Source organism: Schistocerca serialis, chromosome 1 (genome assembly GCF_023864345.2).
Source record: "Schistocerca serialis cubense isolate TAMUIC-IGC-003099 chromosome 1, iqSchSeri2.2, whole genome shotgun sequence".
Classification (NCBI taxonomy): domain Eukaryota; kingdom Metazoa; phylum Arthropoda; class Insecta; order Orthoptera; family Acrididae; genus Schistocerca; species Schistocerca serialis.
The window spans coordinates 956,272,629-956,295,427 of NC_064638.1; positions in this window are offsets into that span (position 1 = coordinate 956,272,629).

Here is a 22,799-nt window from a genome sequence, read left to right on the forward strand (position 1 = left end):
TGTTCGGAGAGTCTCCAATAGATATATATATGAGATATTGGGAGGTTGTGGGTGACTGGAAAGATAAAGCATGAGAGATTTGTTTTGTTCAAGGGTGGGAGGATAATTACAGTGTGTGATGGCCTCAATGAGATCCTTGGTATATTTTGGGAGGGACTGCTCATGGTTGCAGATGTGATGACCACAGGCAGCTAGGCTGCATGGAAGGGACATCTTGGTATGGAACAAGTGGCAGCTGTCAAAGTGGAGGTATTGCATGTGGTTAGTAGGTTTGATATGGACAGAGGTAGTGATGTAGCCATCTTGGAGGTGAAGGTCAACAGCAAGGAAGGTGGTTTGTTGGGTTCAGTAGGACCAGGTGAAGCAAAAGGGGGAGAAACTGCTGAGGTTCTGGAGGGATGTGGATAGGGTGTTCTCACCCTCAATGCAAATTGCAAAGATGTCACAGTGAATCCAAACCAGGTGAGTGGTTTAGAATTCTGGGTGTTTAGGAAAGACTCCTCTGGATGGCCAATGAATAGGTTGGCATAGGATGGTGCCATGTGGGTGCTTATAGCTGTACCCCAGATTTGTTTGTAGGTGATACCTTCAAAGGAGAAGTAATTGTGGGAAAGGATATAGTTGGACATGGTGGCTAGGAAGGAGGTTGTTGATTTGGAATCCATTGGGCATTGGGAAAGGTAGTGCTCAATATCAGTAAGGCAATGTGGATTAGGGATATTAGTGTAAAGGCAGGTTGCATCGGTAGTGATGAGCAGGGCACTGTGTGGTGAAGGGAGAGGATTTGTGGAGAATCGGTGGAGGGAATGGTTGGTATCTTTTATACAGGAGGGTAGGTTCTGAGTAACAGGCTGAAGGTGTTGGTCTATGAGAGCAGTGATTCTCCCACTGGGGGCTCAGTAACCAACCACAATGGGGGATCCTGAGTGGTTGGGTTTATGGACTTTAGGAAGTGTATAGAAGGTAGGAGTGCAGGGAGTTGTGGGGGTGAATAGAGAGTTCGACTCCAGGAAGAGGTTCTTGAATAGGCTTAAGGGGTTGAGGGAGACTGAAGATCCTGCTGGATTTCTGGAATGGGTTAACTGTGGAGTCCTCCTGCCAAAACAACTGTGGTGGAGCCTTTATCTACAGGTAGGATCATAAGGTCATGATCAGTTTTTAGATGGTGAGCTGTGTTTTTTTCTGCAGATATTACACTATTGCACATGTTGAGGGATTTGGGGAATGATGGTGAGGTGAGGTTTGAGGTTAAGAAATTCTAGAAAGTTAAAAGGGGGTTATCTGTGGAGAGTGGGGTGGATCATGGTTGGATGGAGGAATGAACTGAGTCTGGCAGGGTTCAACATTGGTCTTTGGTTGAGTGTGATCAGTAGGGTTAGTACCAAAAATGTGTTTCGACTGTAGGGACCAGGAGAAAGAGAGATGGTCTTTAACAAGTGGGCGTGGGGCAAAAGCAGAGGCCCTTCAAAAGGACTGATATTTCTGTGGGGCTAAGGCTTCTGTAGGAAAGGGTCATGACTGTGTTTCAGGTCTGTTTAGGTTCTGGATTCTGTGTGGTGGTGGGAGGGAGTTTTGGAAGGTTGGGTAAATGCAGTAGGTCTACGAGACAGGGTTTGTCAGCTATGAGGAGATGTAGAGGAAGTTTTGAGGTTGTTGTAGAGATGGTAGGCAGTGGATCTCCAAAGCAAGGGTAGGATGTGAGCAGAGTGGAGAGTTTTTTGAGGTGGCATTGTGGATGTTGCTGTAGTTCCTGGAGGGTAAGAGTTTCAATGTGTGTAATAGGTTCCTGGACTTTGGGATTGCATAGCAGGAGAAATTTATGGATGGAGAGAAGGTATTGGCTAAAATTTACAGACACGTGAAATTTGGCATGGACTTCAATGCAAGATGCCTTTACTAGGTTCCACGATGAAACATTGTGTCAAAATTTGGTAGAAAATCCGAAGAAATTCTGGTCGTATGTAAAGTACACAAGCGGTAAGATGCAGTTAATACCTTCGCTGTGCAGTGCCGATAGTACTGTTACCGATGACTGTGCTGGTAAAGCGGAGTTATTGAACGCAGATTTCCAAAATCCCTTCACCAGGGAAGACAAATGGAATATCCCAGAATTTGAAACACGAACATCTGCTAGCATGAGTTTCTTAGAAGTAGATACCTTAGGGGCTGCAAAGCAACTCAAATCGCTTGATATGGGCAAGTCTTCAGGTCCAGATTGTATACCGATTAGGTTCCTTTCAGATTACACTGATACAATAGCTCCCTACTTAGTAATCATATACAACTGCTCACTCACCAATACATCTGTGCCTACAGATTGGAAAATTGTGCAGGTTGCACCAGTGTTTAAAAAGGGTAGTAGGAGTAATCCATCGAACTACAGACCTATATCATTGACGTCAGTTTGCAGTAGGGTTTTGGAGCATATACTGTATTCAAACATTATGAATCACCTTGAAGGGAATGATCTATTGATACGTAATCAGCATGGTTTCAGAAAACATCATTCTTGTGCAATGCAGCTAGCTCTTTATTCGCACGACGTAATGGCCGCTATCGACAGGGGATCTCAGGTTGATTCCGTATTTCTGGATTTCCAGAAAGCTTTTGACACCATTCCTCACAAGCAACTTCTAATCAAGCTGCAGGCCTATGGGGTATCGTCTCAGTTGTTGGACTGGATTTGTGATTTCCTGTCAGGAAGGTCACAGTTCATAGTAATAGACGGCAAATCATCGAGTAAAACTGAAGTGATATCAGGTGTTGCCCAGGGAAGCGTCCTGGGACCTCTGCTGTTCCTGATCTATATAAATGACCTGGGTGACAATCTGAGCAGTTCTCTTAGGTTGTTCCCAGATGATGCTGTAATTTACCGTCTAGTAAGGTCATCCGAAGACCAGGATCAGTTGCAAATCGATTTAGAAAAGATTGCTGTATGGTGCAGCAGGTGGCAGTTGATGCTAAATAACGAAAAGTGTGAGGTGATCCACATGAGTTCCAAAAGAAATCCGTTGGAATTCGATTACTCAATAAATAGTACAATTCTCAAGGCTGTTGATTCAACTAAGTACCTCAGTGTCAAAATTACGAACAACTTCAGTTGGAAAGACCACATAGATAATATTGTGGGGAATGCATGCCAAAGGTTGCGTTTCATTGGTAGGACACTTAGAAGATGCAACAAGTCCACTAAAGAGACAGCTTGCACTACACTCATTCGTCCTCTGTTAGAATATTGCTGCGCGGTGTGGGATCCTTACCAGGTGGGATTGACGGAGGACATCGAAAGGATGCAAAAAAGGGCAGTTCGTTTTGTATTATCACGTAATAGGGGAGAGAGTGTGGCAGATATGATACGCGAGTTGGGATGGAAGTCATTAAAGCAAAGATGTTTTTCGTCACGGCGAGATCTATTTATGAAATTTCAGTCACCAACTTTCTCTTCCGAATGCGAAAGTATTTGGTTGAGCCCAACCTACATAGGTAGGAATGATCATCAAAATAAAATAAGCGAAATCAGAGCTCGAACAGTAAGGTTTAGATGTTCGTTTTTCCCGCGCACTGTTCGGGAGTGGAATGGTAGAGAGATAGTATGATTGTGGTTCGATGAACCCTCTGCCAAGCACTTAAATGTGAATTGCAGAGTAGTCATGTAGATGTAGATGTAGAGGTTAGGGCTTGGTTGATATGGTCTTGCAGGACTGTGTTGGTGAAGACTAAGGATTGGCAGAATCTGAAGAGGTGGAGGTCATTGTGCAAGGAGTGGTGGCAGCTGGAGATAGGTAATTTGATGGTAAGGCCATTTGGGGACATTCCTCAAACAACAATGCAGGAACAGCATGTGAGATGGGGTTCTAGCTAGTGATAAGGAAAAATTTCTGTATTGATGCAGATGGAATGACAAAGGATCCATGGTGGTGGAAAAAATTACGTAAATGATGTAGAATTAAGTCCAAAAAAATTCATGAATGAAGAAGGGGACAGCAAGATGCAAGGATGAGGTGGAGAAAGAGTGGCAGCTAGGTGCAGTCCAAAGGTTAGACAAAGGGCGGGGGAGAGGTGCGGTGAAGGGGGGGGGGGGGGGGGGGAGCAGAAAAGGAGAGAAGTAAAAAGACTGGGTGCGTTGATGGAATGAGCACTGTGTAGTGCTGGAATGGAAACAGGGAAGGGGCTGGATGGATGAGAAAAATGACTGATGAAGGTTGAGTCCAGGAGAATTACAGGAACATAGGATATATTGCAGGGAGAGTTCTCACCTGTGCAGTTCAGAGAATCTGCTGTTGCTGGGAAGAGTTTTATGTTCGTGAGGTCTACAATAAAATATGGTTGAAAGAGGGGCTGATTCCATCAGGCCTGGAGGTTGAGTCCAGTATTAGTGATTTCAGGAGTTTCTCTATGCTGTTGACATGCTGATGATGCAAGTATTATATTCAGCCTCAATGGAGAAACTTCAGTATTTGAAAATGGAAATAAAATTTGATTTGCAGTTAAAAACTTGTTACCTGCAAATGGGCTGTCACTGCACTTACATAAAACTCAATACATGCAGTTCTGTACTACACAGGATCACAGGATCTGACCAAACAGATAAAAATAATACATGTAAAAAAAAAAAAAAAAAAAAGTGATACATATAGAAATATGATGTCAATTTTGATCCTATGACAGCGGTTGCCACCTAGGGGATAGTAGATATACTGATAATGGTTTAATCATCATACACCAACAGATATCACAGTGGATAGCTATGAGAGTTCCATCTATGTCTACAATCTACAATTTAATAGGGAATGCTCATGACCAGAAGGCTCACTATGGTGAAAACTTGTGAATCAGGCAGATAACCATGCCATGGAGCCCCCCACTTGTGTTTCCTGTAGCCAACTGAGTGAATTTCAAAGCGGTCAAATTGTGACCTTCTAGGCAATGGGATGGTCCTTTCAGAGAATTGCCACACAGGCTGGTCATGCTGCATGAGTTGTGCACCAATGCTGGTATCTGTGGTCATATGAACTTTCTCATACCCATAGTTGAGGTTTTGGATGTCCACACAGCACAGACACCTGCCTGAATCATTCTATTATAAGGGCAGCAGTGGCAGATCGTACAGCTATGACAGCATAGAGAAGAGGGCTTGTGAGCCCAGATGTGTCAATATGAACTCTTGCAAACTGGCTATTAGCAGTGAGACTAAGGGCACTGTGATGGTACGTCACATAAATATTGACATTTTTATCGGTTGTAAACTGTAGTTAATGTATTTTATGAATATAATTAGTATAAAAAATACAGTTATCGTTCTTGAAACAACTGATATGCAGCAATAATTTAAGAGTAACATCTTTATCTAAAATATGTCTATGAAAATAAAAAAGGATCAAAAAGAGACGCGATTGTATGGCTGAGGAGGAAGGACGTACTTTATGGTACACACACTGCTTTGTTTCGCGATATGGAAGGCAGCCATTGAGCGGCTACACATATTTTATGTAAGTTATTCTGTATTCTGCTAAAATAAACTAATTATTGTTATCACAAAATGAATTTCTTTGTAACAGTTGCCACCTCAAATGGTCGCAGTAGCTAGTTATTTTTAATAAGCATTTTTTCAATAATTTGCGCTGCGGGAAGCTCATCTTCCGATGCAGCATCTGGTCAGCCATTACTCGCCGACGTATTAATTTATTTTTCAAAGTGTTAACAGTAACTGTAAATGTGAGAGATTTCATTGTAAGAACCTTTCTAAATTGCAACAAGTAATTAATTTACGTTAAAGTTCATTTTCTAAGTTATACAGATTCCATGAGTTCAGTAAGTTTTATCTTGGTCACTCCATGACAACAACTGAAATTCTCTCAAACCTTGTTTTGCAATCAATAAATAAAAATTAACAAAATTACATTCAATTCAGTTAACGGCAGCTATATTTTAGTCATCACGTTCAAAATCTAAAGTTGGTACATGAATAACAGCGGCCCTTCAAGAACCTGTTTCATATTTACTTATGCAAGTAAGTAAAAGTGATAAGAAAAGATAATATCCCTGAGAGAAAGAATCATGCTCTAACAAAAGAAAAAGTCACCTGTTAAATTAAAAATAAAAAAAAAATATATATATAATTTTTTCATATACACAATGTAACAAATGGCGCCCAATAACGTGAGGGCCTGAAATTAGTATTAAGTACACAGAAATTGACTGAGATATGGTAGTCCATCTAGAAAACTATATTTAAAAGAAAATTTTTTGTGTATGTAATTATATGTATGTGAAATTAATGCTGTATATGTAATCTATTTCCATGTACCACAAAATACAAAACTTGTACGAGATTCAACCAGTGAAGGTATATGGACATGAAGCTGACTGGATGCATACCATTGTCTTAACTGAGATAAAGACAACACCAAGCGTCAATAACTAATAAAGGTAAGGGTGTATATGCATGTGCTTCCGGGCTGGAAACTAAGGGAAGAAAGGATCCAGGGGACATGCACTGTGTTTATCTTCTTGAGTTAAAATTTGTCAGAAGTGTTTATTCAATTTGTTTTAATGTTAGCGGATAGTGAAACAAATTCATTTACTACTACTGAATAGAAATCAGTGTTAGAATTCTGAGACAGTGATTAGTGTTCTGCATTTGAGGTCACACAATCAGCTGTGTGAATCAAATAAATGATAGTGCACTTGATTGACAAAGTAATGTTTTAGCAGAAGTAAAATTTTTCTCAGTGCAGCAGAAATATTACGAGTGCGGAAGTGTAACTGTTAGCTTCAGTAGTCATAGTAGTAGGTAGCTTCTTTGCTTTACTTGATTTCAGTGTTTTGTATGTGTTTTGTGTGTGTGTCATTTTTGGGGGAAAATAGATTTTGTGTGTACTTGTGTCTTACCAGTCAGGATTAATACTAGTTGAAATGGTGAAGACACGCAAGGACAAATGGTTAGAGGGGGAAGGTCTGTCAGGCTATGACACAGACGAAAATATACAAGAGTTTCCAGTGAGGAACCCATCCACAATGACAGGTTCTCAACTTCCAAAACCGGAAGCTGAGCAACCTGAAATGGACAAAATATTAGGCTCTGATTAGGATCAAGCTCAATTGAGCAAAGAAATCCACTGGATTACTGGCACAGAGAAGGAGGATGCTACTGCATCGACAGCAAATGTTGTACAAGTACCTGTACCAATGAACGACTTTAACTGTGCTGATAGCACAATTAGACATGAGAAACAAGCAACGGGAGCAGGCATTAATTACCCAAGTTAAGGACATTTTAGTGGAAGAACATCTCGAACGAGAGGAAATGCAAAGACAGGAATGCCTTGAATGTGAATGCAAGGAACAGGAGCATGATGCTCAGTTCCTGGCAAAAATGAATGAAATGTTTGAACAACATGACAGGGCGCTGGTGTCATATTTGTCTCAGGAGATCATTGTAGTAAAACAGCAAGTGGCTGAGTTGGTAGACCAGAACAAAGACATTCCACAAATGGCCACGCAATTAGATGAATGCATAGATCAATTAGACAAAGCTCAATGCTTGTTAGAAAAACAAGTGAAAAATGTCGTCAATGCAGTTGACGAAATTTTCAACTCACTCGAGCAGCGAGTCGACGACTGCGTAACACAGGTGGTAGCACGATTAGAGCAGGCCGAGCGGTCATTGACCACCACGCCATATAATAGCAAAACACAGTATGGAAATGTGCCGATAAATGTATGCTGAGTGCAAAAAGCTGACTGTGAGAAAGTGCAACCGTACTCGCCAGTCAATTGTTCAGGCGTTGTCGCCGCGAACGGAGAGGTAGTGCTACCAACTGTAGCGCACGTAAAGCAAGAGGAATCATTATTGAAACACAGGCAGTTCCAGATGTTTAATGATGAGAAAAAGAATGTCCATCTGGTAATATTTATAAAAAGTTTCTGGAATATACTCCCGGCATCATGGACTGAGCACCAAAAGGTTCAGATTGCGATCTCTTTCATCACAGGTGACACGGAACAGTGGGTGATGGAAATCGTGGAGCAGTGTCATCATCTGAATCCGAAAGTAAATTTCTTGCCAGATGCTGATCCTGGTCTGTCCAGGAGCATCTCCGCAAACAAGTGTATAACCCGGAACCATTAAATCCCCATTCAGTTAACTTGAGAAAATATTTTGAAAGATACCTGAACAAAACAAGACACTGGGATGAACCCATGCTTTCCAGGGATGTTCTAAGAATTGTAAAGGGTAAACTACCTATAATGATAAGAGAGAAGCTCATACACATCCCTGACATGGACTGGAGTTGTTTATGGTAACCATAGACTCCCTCAATTTAATACACAAGGATGCCAGGCAGGGAGATCAGGGGAGTACAAACAATGGACAGGTGAACGGTAAAGGAAAAAATCAATCCAATAATAGCCCTAGTAAGAATGAGTATTCAAAGAGAGATGAATATTCACAATGGGAAAACTTCTCTAAGAAAGGAAACACTATGAACAGTGTACCCACTGTGGATGGTCACTGGCGTAGCACTGGATACAATACGTACCAGCGTGGCCAGTCAAACTTGTCTTCACCAAAAGGATGTGGAGAAAACTACAATCAAAAGAGACGAGGTGAAGGGGTAGGCAACTCCAACTTCGGCAATAAATATATGAGAACTAACAATGAGCAGTGGCAACGGGCAGGGCCAGCAAACTGGCAGGCACATCAAAACATACCATCAGGTCATGTGCCTGTTAATCACATAAATCACCTCAGCCTCCAAAAAATCAGTCATACGTGTATGCACCACAGTGGACGTCCCCAATTGTGACTGATAATGTTCGAATAACCGATGTGCCTGATCACGTGTCAGCAGGGTGCGACAGGCCGTCAAACTACGGCTGAACTCTGTAGGCCATTCCCAGATGGTCGACAAGATGAAAGAGGGGGCAGACAGAATGTGGGGGTGAATTTGCTCCACTACAACGATGGATGCGAGATGAAAGATGAACTGACAGTTGATCCATGACCTGCGGACCAACAAGAAATACAACATGTGCAGGTTGCTTTTGTGGCAAAGATAAATGGGGTCAAAGTAACAATAATATTGTATACAGGGGCAAGTGCTTCTTGTATTGATGAGCAGTTATTCAAGTGCGTGGATCATGTGAAAAAGTTACTGAGCCTGCCAGTAGAAAATTGTAGGATAGTAGGTGCCCTACGGGGCAGGATGCAGCTAGTAAAGAATCAGGTGCAGGCAGGAAAATGAAGCCATACTGTTCTCATTCCTGTTGGTCAAAAATCTCACAGTACATTGGCCTTGATGTGCTTAGGGAATTCAAGGAAAAAATTGATCTCTCCCAAGCAGATGGATCTTAACTCCTCTAAACTGACAAATTGATCTGGTATTAAGGAGGAATTCGGAGATGTATGTGAACTACTGCCGGAACATCCAGGTAACTTTACAGGATCCTGACACATTGAATCACAACAATTGTGTTGTAAATCAAGACAGCAGCAAACCAGAACCCAGTTGGGAATGGGAAAATGCTATTATTAAGCAACATATTGCATCAAAAGTAGCCGAATCTTTGTACCTGAGCATGTCACAGCAATCTGGTTTGAGCCAAGTGCTGAACCAATTAGTACAAGTGTTTTCAGAAAAACTAGGGAAAATAAAAGAGTATGAGTTTGACATGCAAGTAAAACCTCACCAAACTTTCTGCCGTGCCTCCTATTCAATACTATGGTTGAAAAGACAAACCATGGGGAGAGAAATTCAGAGAATGCGGTGGTGGCCAATAATAAAATGGTTTATATCCAGGGATACTTAAGGGTATACGTTTAAAATGTGTATTGTGTAAAGGTAAATGAAAGTTGTATGCCTAGTTAGTAAGATTTACTTCATGTTTATTTGATTTTATACTTGTTCTTGTTAGATATAGAATAGTTGCTAAGTGTATGTATGAGTGAGTTGTGACAGAAGGAGAATACTGCACTTAAACAAGTGCCGTGACAGAAAAGAGATTAGCAAATGAATCTGCATAAGGACGCTCTACACAGGATAAACCATGAAAAGGGAAAAAGTGTTGTGCATGGTCGTCGGACATGCTCATTAACAGCAAATTATTATACAAATGCGAGAATTTGTGTAATAAAAAATTTCAAACAGAAAAATATCTCTTAACTTCCACACTGATTCCAGCTTGAAGGCACTTGCAGGTACACCCGCGCGCAAGCAAGGCAGCTACAAATGCAACAATGACAAAAGTTTCTGAATCAGTGTTGAATGAATAAATAATACACATGTCTTAAAACCTGCTGAACTCACGGGTCCAGTATGACCAACTGGTCAACACTTTAAATAAGAGGTGACACCTATGTCAATCACTGAATACTAAATGATAAACAGACCTAGAAGGAACTCTAATTGTATCATATATAATATTAACATGTAAAATGGAAAGCATATTTATCATGTAATTCTAGTAAAATGCAATAAACCATGTTCCAATTTAAAAGTGACTATCTGAATGCTCAAATAGTGAAAAGACGGATGAACTGAACTACGAATTGGAATGACATAAAAGTGTGAACAGTTAACTATGCAAGAACACAACATGTGTGACTGTGTTTAACAGTGGAAGACTGTTCTGAAAGTATGGTGAACAAAAGAATAAAAATTAATAGCTCAAATAGTGTGCCTCTCGCAGAAAACAATTTAGGTGCAAAACATAATAGACATTCAATGTGTGGATAAATGTTTCTGCAAAGAAGTGAGACTTTGGATAAATGGAGCCATAGCAGTGGACTGTGAAAATATGCTATAGGTAGTGCACAGTGAACTGTGGTTTCCATACTGGCAGATGCATGCTAGAAGTGATGCAGGCCAAGTGGTACGAAGCAAAAAATCTCACTGCGACGTACTCAACTGAACACTCACCATAGTGACAGTGCGTACTGCGATCAAGTGAACACTTAGCTTAAAACTACAGTTATGTTAAATCAGTGTAAAATGTGTGAGTTCGAACCAGAACTTATTTAAAGACCTGGAACTCGTCCATTTGTAGATTCTTACAAAGCATTCCATAAACAGTGAACACGAGTGACTGTGGAGTGTTTGGGAAACTAATGAATTTTCTTACAACACTTATAGCAGGTATATTCACTTTATTATGCTGATGAACTGATACTCTGTGAAATGTTTACATGTTGCGCGACGGCGCGGCGAGCGATCGGCGGTTGTCCTGTCCGTGCAACGGGCGCAGCGCCCCGGCCACCGACCGGCAGCTGTTCCCGTCTACGTGACCGCTTGGGCCAATGAACCGGCTCTGGCTGTGACAAGCGGTCACATTTGCTATCGTCTACGCCAGCAGCAACACACCGCAAGACTAGCAACAAACTGCCGTTGGCAATGTTTACTTCAATCAGATCCAAAAATGTTGTAGTCGATGATGAACTGCTACACCATGTAAAATTGTAACAAACATAACTAGTCAAAAACACAAAGACTAAAACAACTATCTGTACAAAAGAAAAAAGAATGTTTTACATTATGTAATTTCATGTTTTAATGATGAATTTTTGTAATGTAACTGTATATGTATATATTTATCTGTTAATTTGTGTGCAGGTGCTACACATTCAATGTAAAAGCAAAATTAACAATCCGAAGGCTCCGGATGGGGTTTTTTTGGCTCGTTTTTTTCCCTTATGCCTGTAACCTCCCCATGAACCATGGACCTTGCCGTTGGTGGGGAGGCTTGCGTGCGTCAGCGATACAGATGGCCGTACCATAGGTGCAACCACAACGGAGGGGTATCTGTTGAGAGGCCAGACAAACGTGTGGTTCCTGAAGAGGGGCAGCAGCGTTTTCAGTAGTTGCAGGGGCAACAGTCTGGATGATTGACTGATCTGGCCTTGTAACACTAACCAAAATGGCCTTGCTGTGCTGGTACTGCGAACGGCTGAAAGCAAGGGGAAACTACAGCCATAATTTTTCCCGAGGGCATGCAACTTTACTGTATGGTTAAATGATGATGGCATCCTTTTGGGTAAAATATTCCGGAGGTAAAATAGTCCCCCATTTGGATCTCCATGTGGGAAATACTCAAGAGGACATCATTATCAGGAAAAAGAAAAGTGGCGTTCTACGGATCGGAGCGTGGAATATCAGATCCCTTAATCGGGCAGGTAGGTTAGAATTTTTAAAAAGCGAAATGGATAGGTTAAAGTTCGATATAGTGGGAATTAGTGAAGTTTGGTGGCAGGAGGAACAAGACTTTTGGTCAGGTGAATACAGGCTTATAAATACAAAATCAAATAGGGGTAATGCAGGTGTAGGTTTAATAATGAATACAAAAATAGGAGTGCAGGTAAGCTACCACAAACAGCATAGTGAACGCATTATTGTGGCCAAGATAGACTCGAAGCCCACACCTACTACAGTAGTACCAGTTTATATGCCAACTAGCTCTGCAGATGATGAAGAAATTGATGAACTGTATGATGAGATAAAAGAAATTATTCAGGTAGTGAAGGGAGATGAAAACTTAATAGTCATGGGTGACTGGAATTCAAGAGTAGGAAAAGGGAGAGAAGGAAACATAGTAGGTGAATATGGATTGGGGCTAAGAAATGAAAGAGGAAGTTGCCTGGTAAAGTTTTACACAGAGCATAACTTAATCATAGCTAACACTTGGTTCAAGAATCATGAAAGAAGGTTGTATACATGGAAGAATCCTGGAGATACTAGAAGGTATCAGATAGATTATATATTGGTAAGACAGAGATTTAGGAACCAGGTTTTAAATTGTAAGACATTTACAGGGGAAGATGTGCACTCTGACCACAATCTATTGGTTATGAACTGTAGATTAAAATTGAAGAAACTGCAAAAAGGTGGGAATTTAAGGAGATGGGACCTGGATAAACTGACTAAACCAGAGGTTGTACAGAGTTTCAGGGAGAGCATAAGGGAATGAGAATGGAGGAAAGAAGTACAATAGAAGAAGAATGGGTAGCTCTGAGGGATGAAGCAGTGAAGGCAGCAGAGGATCAAGTAGGTGAAATACGAGGGCTAGTAGAAATCCTTGGGTAACAGAAGAAATATTGAATTTAATTGATGAAAGGAGAAAATATAAAAATGCAGTAAATGAAACAGGCAAAAAGGAATACAAATGTCTCAAAAATTAGATCGACAGGAAGTAATAACTGGCTAAGCAGGGATGGCTAGAGGACAAATGTAAGGATGTAGAGGCTTATCTCACTATGGTTAAGATAGATACTGCCTACAGGAAAATTAAAGAGACCTTTGGAGAAAAGAGAACCACTTGTATGAATATCAAGAGCTCAGATGGAAACCCAGTTCTAAGCAAAGAAGGGAAAGCAGAAAGATGGAAGGAGTATATAGAGGGTCTATACAAGGGCAATGTACTTGAGGACAATATTATGGAAATGGAAGTGGATGTAGATGAAGATGAAATGGGAGATACGATACTGCATGAGGAGTTTGACAGAGCACTGAAAGACTTTAGTCAAAACAGGGCCTCAGGAGTAGACAACATTCCATTAGAACTACTGACGGCCTTGGGAGAGCCAGTCCTGACAAAACTCTACCACCTGGTGAGCAAAATGTATGAGACAGGCGAAATACCCTTAGACGTCAAGAAGAATACAATAATTCCAATCCCAAAGAAAGCAGGTGTTGACAGAGGTGAAAATTACCAAACTATCAGTTTAATAAGTCACAGCTGCAAAATACTAATACGAATTCTTTACAGACGAATGGAAAAACTGGTAGAAGCCGACCTTGGGGAAGATCAGTTTTGATCCCATAGAAATATTGGAACACGTGAGGCAATACTGACCTTACGACTTATCTTAGAAGAAAGATTGAGGAAAGGCAAACCTATGTTTCTAGCATTTGTAGACTTAGAGAAAGCTTTTGACAATATTGATTGGAATACTCTCTTTCAAATTCTAAAGGTGGCAGGGGTAAAATACAGGGAGCGAAAGGCTTTTTACAATTTGTACAGAAACCAGATGGCAGTTATAAGAGTCGAGGGACATGAAAGGGAAGCAGTGTTTGGGAAGGGGGTGAGAAAGGTTTGTAGCCTCTCCCCGATGTTATTCAATCTGTATATTGAGCAAGCAGCAAAGGAAACAAAAGAAAAATTTGGAGTAGGTATTAAAATCCATGGAGAAGAAATAAAAACTTTGAGGTTCGCCGATGACATTGTAATTCTATCAGAGACAGCAAAGGACTTGGAAGAGCAGTTGAACGGAATGGACAGTGTCTTGAAAGGAGGATATAAGATGAACATCAACAAAAGCAAAACGAGGATAGTGGAATGTAGTCGAATTAAGTCAGGTGATGCTGAGGGAATTAGATTAGGAAATGAGACACTTAAAGTAGTAAAGGAGTTTTACTATTTGGCGAGCAAAATGATGGTCAAATTAGAGAAGATGTAAAATGTAGACTGGCTATGGCAAGGAAAGCATTTCTGAACTCTTTACATAAACAGTGGACTTTATTACATACACCCTCACTAGAGGGCCCATGTGACTGTACCTCACATAAATATTGACATTTTTATCAGTTGTAACCCATAGTTAATGTATTTTATGAATATAATGAGTATAAAAAATACAGTTAATGTTCTTGTAACAACTTATATGAGCAACAATTTAGGAGTAACATCTTTATTTAAAATACGTATAAGAAAATAAAAAAGGATAAAAAAGAGACACGATTGTACGACCGAGGAGGAAGGACATACTTTATGGTACATACACTTTTTGTTTCACGATACGGAAGGAAGCCATTGAGCTGCTACACATATTTTGTATAAGTTTTTCTGTATTCTGCTAAAATAAACTAATTATTGTTATCACAAAATGAATTTCTTTGTAATAGTTACCACCTCAAATGGTCGCAGTGGCTAATTATCTTTAATAACCTTTTTTTCAGTAATTTGCACTGTGGGAAGCTCATCTTCCTATGCAGCCTCTGGTCGGTCATTATGCACCGAAGTATTAATTTATTTTTCAAAATGTTAACTATACTGTGAATGCGAGAGATTTCGTTGTAAGAACCTTTCTAAATTGCAACAGATAATTAAATTATGTTAAAGTTCATTTTCTATATTTTACAGATTCCATGAGTTCAGTAAATTTTATCTTGGCTGCTCCATGGCAACAATCGAAATTCTCTCAAGCCTTGTTTTGCAATCAATAAATATAAATTAACAAAATTACATTCAATTCAGTTAACGGCAACTATATTTTAGTCATCACATTCAAAATCTAAAATTGGTACATGAATAATAACGGCCCTTCAAGAACCCATTTCATATTTACTTATGCATGTAAGTAAAAGTGATAAGAAAAGATAATATCCCTGAGAGAAAGAATCATGCTCTAACAAAAGAAAAATTTACCTGATAAATTACAAATAAAAAAATATATAAAATACATATATATATAATTTTTTCGTATATATAACATAACAGCACACCGCCATTTGGCCCTACTTCCACTGACACATTAACATTGATTTACATGGACCAACTGGTGGTGTCAGATGATCACTCAGAAGATGGAATAGCACACTATGGTCTGAATCAGATTCTGGCTGCATGCAAGTGACGGTCATTTGCATGTACAACATAGATCTGGTGAGCACTGTCACATAGACTTTGTTTATCTTAGAGACACTAGCACCACCCCAGGCCTTATGATCTACTCTAGGTCTCATCCACCTTTGGTGTTTCTGGAGGGTATGCTAATCAGTGCTCGGTATGTTCAGAATGATGTCAGACCAATTCTCATGCCTTTCCTGCAAAATGGAGTTGATGTGTTGTTCAAATAGGATAATGCTCACCCACACACACATCTCATGAAACTCAGCATGGTCAGCAAGTCATGCACCAACTTCCCTGGCCAGCACAATCTCCGAACTTGTCTCTGATCAAGCATGTGTGGGATATGATGGTACAAGAAATGACTTGTGTCACTTGTCAACCAACAATTCTTACAGAACTATTTGAACACATTGGGCAGATTTGGCATAACATATAATAGAATAGTATTCGCTACCTGTACCATCAATTGAATGCTAGAGTGAGCACCTGCATTGCTGCCTGTGGACACTACATCACATACTAACAGGTTTGTTTCACCCTATATTGATACCTGCTATCACAGAATTGTTTGTGCTATTTATCTGCAAATTTAGAGCAATATTTCAGCTACAGACGTCATTTTTCCACTTATTCACCACCATTTGTTATGAACTTTCACCAACAATGAAGCAGAGCCTGCATGCCGCACTTGTAAAAATCAAAACCAGCTGAGGCTATCCACTGCCATACAGCTTTGACAACAGTATTGAGTCTTGAAAATGTGCATCATGTTGTCCATCTTTCAGAGGCCCAAAGAGATGGAACTCTGGAAGGGCTAAATTGGGAATGCACGGTGGATGTGATAACACAGTCGAGCTGAATTTTGCAATGAGTTGCATAGCCGAAAAACTGGTGTGGGGCCTGGTGTTACCACCTTACAGTTAAAAGATTGTCTTCTTCTTTGGCCTTAACCTGGAAATTTGGGCTTTCAGCTTAATCAGTGTAATCTTGTAGCATGCTGAATTGACAGTTTCTCTAGGCTGTGCAGCACATCCAAAAGAACCACATCCTGGCTATCCCAGAAGACAGTGCACATCACTTCACCTGCAGATGGCTGTCTTGAATTTCTTCTTTGATGGAGAATTTTCATGTCACCATTCCATGGACTATATTTTGGATTCTAGCTCATAGTGGTGACAGCATGTCTCATCTCCGGTAATGATGCTATTCAAAAAATTGTCACCTTCAGTTTCATATTGGTTCAGCAGGTCCCAACATATTTCCATTTGATGAGTTTTTTGTTCTTCTGTAAGTATCTCACACAGGCTTTGCAACAACCAGGATGTTCCAACATTATTTCCAATGAACTACAGCTGACATTCAGCTTTGCACTCAGTCCTTCTTCATTATTTGATCATCAACTCAAATGAGTTGATCAAGAGACTCTTCATTCGTTGTGGCAGAATTAAGAGTAGGAGTCAGTGTAGAAAAAAATGCAAAACATGCTCCACCCAAACAAGAAGAAAAAGATGCATCATATTTGCCACTATTATAAGAAATCAATCTAACTTGAATTATCTACAAAAATGTCCAGCAAGTTCAAAGAAAACATGTGAAAATGAAACTAAAAGCCAAAACAGTACATGTGTAGTTTTCATTTTTGAAATGTTTTCTGGGAGTTTTTAATGTTTTATTATTACATGTATAATAAAAAAATAAAGCAAAAAGGGAAATTTAGAGCGCAGGTAATTTGAGTTTTCATAACATTATGTTTGTTTTGTGCAATTTTCTGTTTAACTGTATTTTTCATAAAATTAAACTTCAAAATTTATTTGAATATATTTTTTGTGTTGTATTAATGTAACAATTTATACAAAAAACTTAACCATACTGCTGAAACAACTGAATGCCCACACCAGGGACAGAATGTGACAAAAAAATGACCTTTGAAGCTAAGAGTTAATTCCTATACTGCTTATAAGACAAATGATTTCTGTTCCTGGATATATTATGGCATACTATCTTTACAAAACAAAACAAAACAAAACAAAAAAATTGCATGAATTATGTGGTACCTCTGTAGTGATTATCCTCATTCTGAAGGTGCCAGTTCATTGTTTACACTCCCTGGGTTCCTTAACACAAAACTCTGCATACTTTTAGACAGATAGCATGAAAACCAGTATCCACTAATCAGAGTTCTACACAGTTTTTTTGTATATATAATCACTCACCACTATTTTACTAGTTCTCAAATAGTACACAATGAGAGATCCTAGGACAGGCTAGAGTTACTGTTATTAAGACTGTTTGATAGTGAGTGAGGAGGGGGCTATTGTTTGGTATCCAATTTACAGTGCCTATTGTGATTGTAGGAGCAGTGTGCAGGAGCACTGTTGATAAGCTGAGAATGACACTCCTTAAAAATTTCATTTCAGATTTTCAGCCGTAAAAATTGTGTTCCTTTCACTAATATTTTGGTTGTATGCCTCCTCTCCATCTTCAGAGTGCACTGACCAACTGAAGTAACAGCATGTGCACACTCATTTAAATCTGATGGTCATGCCATGGTACACGAAGCCACAAATATTCACACCATAGAGATATTTGTTTTCTGGTTGCATAGATGTTTATAATTCATCAAAATACAATAAAAATTTTAAAAAAATATGAAAATTAGTACAGATAGTGATTTACTTGCTCAGTTAACCATATCACTAATACAAACATCTTACATTCATAATTTACGCTCAATTCTGATGTATTATGATTATCAAACAGGTCCTGTGTGTTTTAGTTCCAAATCACCCGACTATGTTTATTTCAAATGTTTCTTTTATTTTCTTCAGGTGCAAGATACACAATGATAAAGATCACATGCACAGGCACATTCACAGACACTAACATGGGTACAGTCCCAGATGTGGCCCCAGTGGCCTCCACTGTCTACCTATTTATAAAAATAGAACAATAAGCTTATCATGTTATACAGTTCTTTAGTTTTATTACAATTAATTTTGCTATTTTATACTAATTATACCTCACAAATAATTTGACTTTTTGTTTCGCTTTACACTGCAGGTTTTTTTGTAGCAAACCATTATTAATATTATTGAATTTTAAATGTGTTATAGTTTTCATTTTCTGGAATATTATAATTTATTTTGTTGACATCAGACATCATCCACCCACATGAATACATTAATTTAATGTCGTTTTAAATACTTCATCAATTTTAGTTTTTATATAAAAGTGACAATTTATGAAAAGTTTTACAATGTAATTGACATTAGAAATGTATTCCTTTACTTGCATATTTTATGAGACATTATCAGTTGTACCAACTATGATATCTTGTTATAGAACAAAACAAAACATTTTATGGATATCCTAATCGTATCCTGTGTTTTTACAATAAATTTTTGGGGCAAAAGTTTCTGAACGGCAATGTTGCAAAGTAGTTATGACTGAGAAGATACTACTGAGATGAAACACTGAAACTCCGACAGAACAACAGATGTGAAAGAACACTCATTAAATACATTTAAATAAAGCATGACAAGCTTACATCATAAAATGTAATAACGTATAAAATAAATAAAGGAATGTGAAAGGCATAAATAAGAAGATTATCATGTTCATTAGAACACCACCTGAACAACAATGACTGTACAAATATCAGATGTCTAGTCAGATACAAGCTGTCATATTATTGAAAAACCAATGAAAGAAAAAAAGGCATTGATCTGAATCATCCTGTTGTAATGTCTCTTGCAGTGGTCTCTCCCCGATATTTTCAGAAATTTTATAAATCATATAACTCAGTACATATCTCGAAATATCTCTTCTTACCTTACCGATTACTAAACTTTAATATACGATAATTATCAATGCAAAGTAGTTTCAAGCCCTATTATTCCTTGGAGCATCCATTTACTCCATGGAATAGCTTCTCTGCTATCTATGTTTTCTCTTATGAAAAGAATGAAGGAGATCTTGCCGATTAGCGGTGAAAGAAGGAGGATGTATATGTATGTATTGTTGAGTTAGTCGCCATCTTGATGAGATTCTGTATGAGAAGGAGTTTAATGCATGAACTAAACTAAAGTAAGAGTGTTCGCATGTTATTTAACTGATTATTATTGACAGTGTCTGCTTACTACGCTGTGTTGCACGGGATCATTGGGGAACGTCTGATTTACACTGGACGAACCTGCTGTTTTGTATGCTCAAGATATCCAGTTTATTACTTCAAATAAATAGGCTAATAAGGTCTTACCAGCAGATCTCCGGTCTTCCCCATGTGATCACTGAAAGTTAATAATTATTACAAATGTTTTCAGGAGATCGACTGACAATTTTCGTTGCACCGAGACTTCGAAATTGCTTCACTGCCTTATGGAATTTAAGTTAAGCTCAATTTAATCAGGATAGAACAGAATTGAACTGTGTGAATGTGATAAGCCCGCTTTGTGAATGAAAATTCCCTTAATATACGCATGTTTTTACTATCCTGATCAGTAAAGCTAAATCAGGCCGGTGTGAGAGAGGTTTTTTAAATTTTAGATCCCACAAAAAAAAATATTAAACTGTGCTCCACATCTGGTTCACATGAATGTTAAAGAGATCCACCATAGCTGTAATAAGATGTGGTACATTTATAATTTCATAAACAGTTTCACTCTATGATCATCATCAAGTGACACTGCCAACAGTATTTGTAACAAGTTCTTACAGAATTGTGCTGATATCATGAATAAAGAAGTGTGATTATCATATATAATACTGAAGGCATATTGTGTATAAGAAGATGAGCCAACTACCTGGCAGAAATACTGCTCACTGCATGCTGTCCTCTGACAGCAACACCAGCTATGAAAACTCGAGCTGATACTTCTCCTCTTATTTGTTTATGCAAAATGAAATGTCAAATGTTCTAGTTCTCCTTGAGGACACCAAGACTTTTTGATGTCCAATTTTGCACTGTATCTCACACTAAGAAACAATGTGAGGTGACACAGTGATTGGCACACTGGACACGTATGCAGAAGGAATGGGGTGCAAATCTCAATGTGATCATTCTATTTTTTATTGCCCATGGTTTCCCTAAATTGATTAAAATGAATGTGGGATGATTTCTTTGGAAAGGAGGTGACAGGATTTCTTCCCTATAATTTCCCTGTCTGAGCTTGTGCTCCATCTCTGATGCCTTCGTCATAAACAGATTATGCTCATTTTTAAGAACAAAATTCTTATGTGAAACAGTAAGTATGGATAAACAGGCTACCAGTCTCTGTACGAATGAATCAGAAGAATAATATCAAAACACACACTACAATATTTATCACCAAACAAGTGTTTGTATTCATTCAAAGAGGTTCAGGCTAAAATGTGAACCTGTTTGTTCTTTTAGGAGATAAGCATGTAACCAAACTGCTACTGATTGTACTGCAGCTGTATTTAAAATCAACACTTTATATGTTGCTTCACATTACATATGAAATATTTTACAAATTTAGACAAAATTATAACACATTGAAACATATTTAGTACTTAACTGTTCATTATGCAATTGACAGTGGGATGACAAAAATTCACATACATAAATTTCTGATGCCATGAATTTCTGTTGAACAGAAATTTTTCCTCACACAGCACCAAATGATCAACACAATTTTTATCAATTTTAATATTTCAGTTTCATAAATTACTGTTTTCTCCTCACAGCAAACAACTCTTTCGAATATTCTTAGCATCAAACTCCCTATAGACTCAACTACATCACTTATACTTCCTGTAAATAAAGTGTCAGAAAATGCTGTTAAAATTCTCATTTGATTACACTTATTATTAAAAGTTACAGAATTACAAAATTCTGAGTATGTCAATACATTTTACAAATGGTCTACCAAAGTCAGTTACAAAAGCAATTTTAAGGACAATTTTCCTTATTATAAAAATTTACAAAATCAGTATGGTTAATGATGTTTCTTTCATTGGATGTAAAACATATTCTAATCATATAAAGGTGAAAATTCCTAACATGTATGGTACAACAGTCATTTTCAGAATACATAATTAAATAATATGCTTTTGAGTATGAATATGTTCGTGTTGTTTTCTGACAGAGAACAATTTTAGAATAAAAATAATATCTTTTTTCAAGTGTACAATGGTTGTGTACTTCATTGCAGTATTTGATATTGAATAATAAAGTACTGACAGTAAATATATGAAATTACAATGTTTGTAATATGAGATTGCATTCTTCACTACAGGAGTGTATCAAGCAGTGAACTAAATGACTCTCAGTCTGTTAAATTACAAGTTCATGCCTCTAATCTATTTAGATCACGTCATGTGAATGTAAGTCAAATGTGTTGGTACATTACTGCCAAATTAATTCTTAGGAAAACTGTTTTTTATGTATATATGATGACAGCAAAATGATTGAATGATAATGAACAAAGGAAGTAGGTTACAGTATGCTTGTTCGCTCACTGCTTGAATACTGCTCAACAGTGTGGGATCCGTACCAGACAGGGTTGATAGAAGAGATAGAGAAGATCCAATGGAGAGCAGCATGCTTCGTTACAGGATCATTTAGTAATCATGAAAGCGTTATGGAGATGATAGATAAACTCCAGTGGAAGACTCTGCAGGAGAGATGCTCAGTAGCTCGGTACGGGCTTTTGTCAAAGTTTCGAGAACATACCTTCACCGAAGAGTCAAGCAGTATATTGCTCCCTCCTACGTATATCTCGCGAAAAGACCATGAGGATAAAATCAGAGAGATTAGAGCCCACACAGAGGCATACCGACAATCCTTCTTTCCACGAACAATACGAGACTGGAATAGAAGGGAGAACCGATAGAGGTACTCAGGGTACCCTCCACCACATACCGTCAGGTGGCTTGTGGAGTATGGATGTAGATGGTAGATAGATGTAGATGGAACTGCAGTTGGAAACTGAAGTCAGGAAAGAACACATCCATACCAACCAAGGCTCCATGTAGACCCAAATGAGATTGAAGAAAAGCTTCCAGCCTGTACAAAGAAAAAAACTACAGGTCAAGGAAGTTCAATGTGAATAAGTTTAAAGCTCTTGGTGGTAATGAAACAAAAACCTTTGAACATTGGTGTTTTAATTCCTAGTAGAAATAAAAAATATGTTTTTCAATGTTTTTGGAAACAA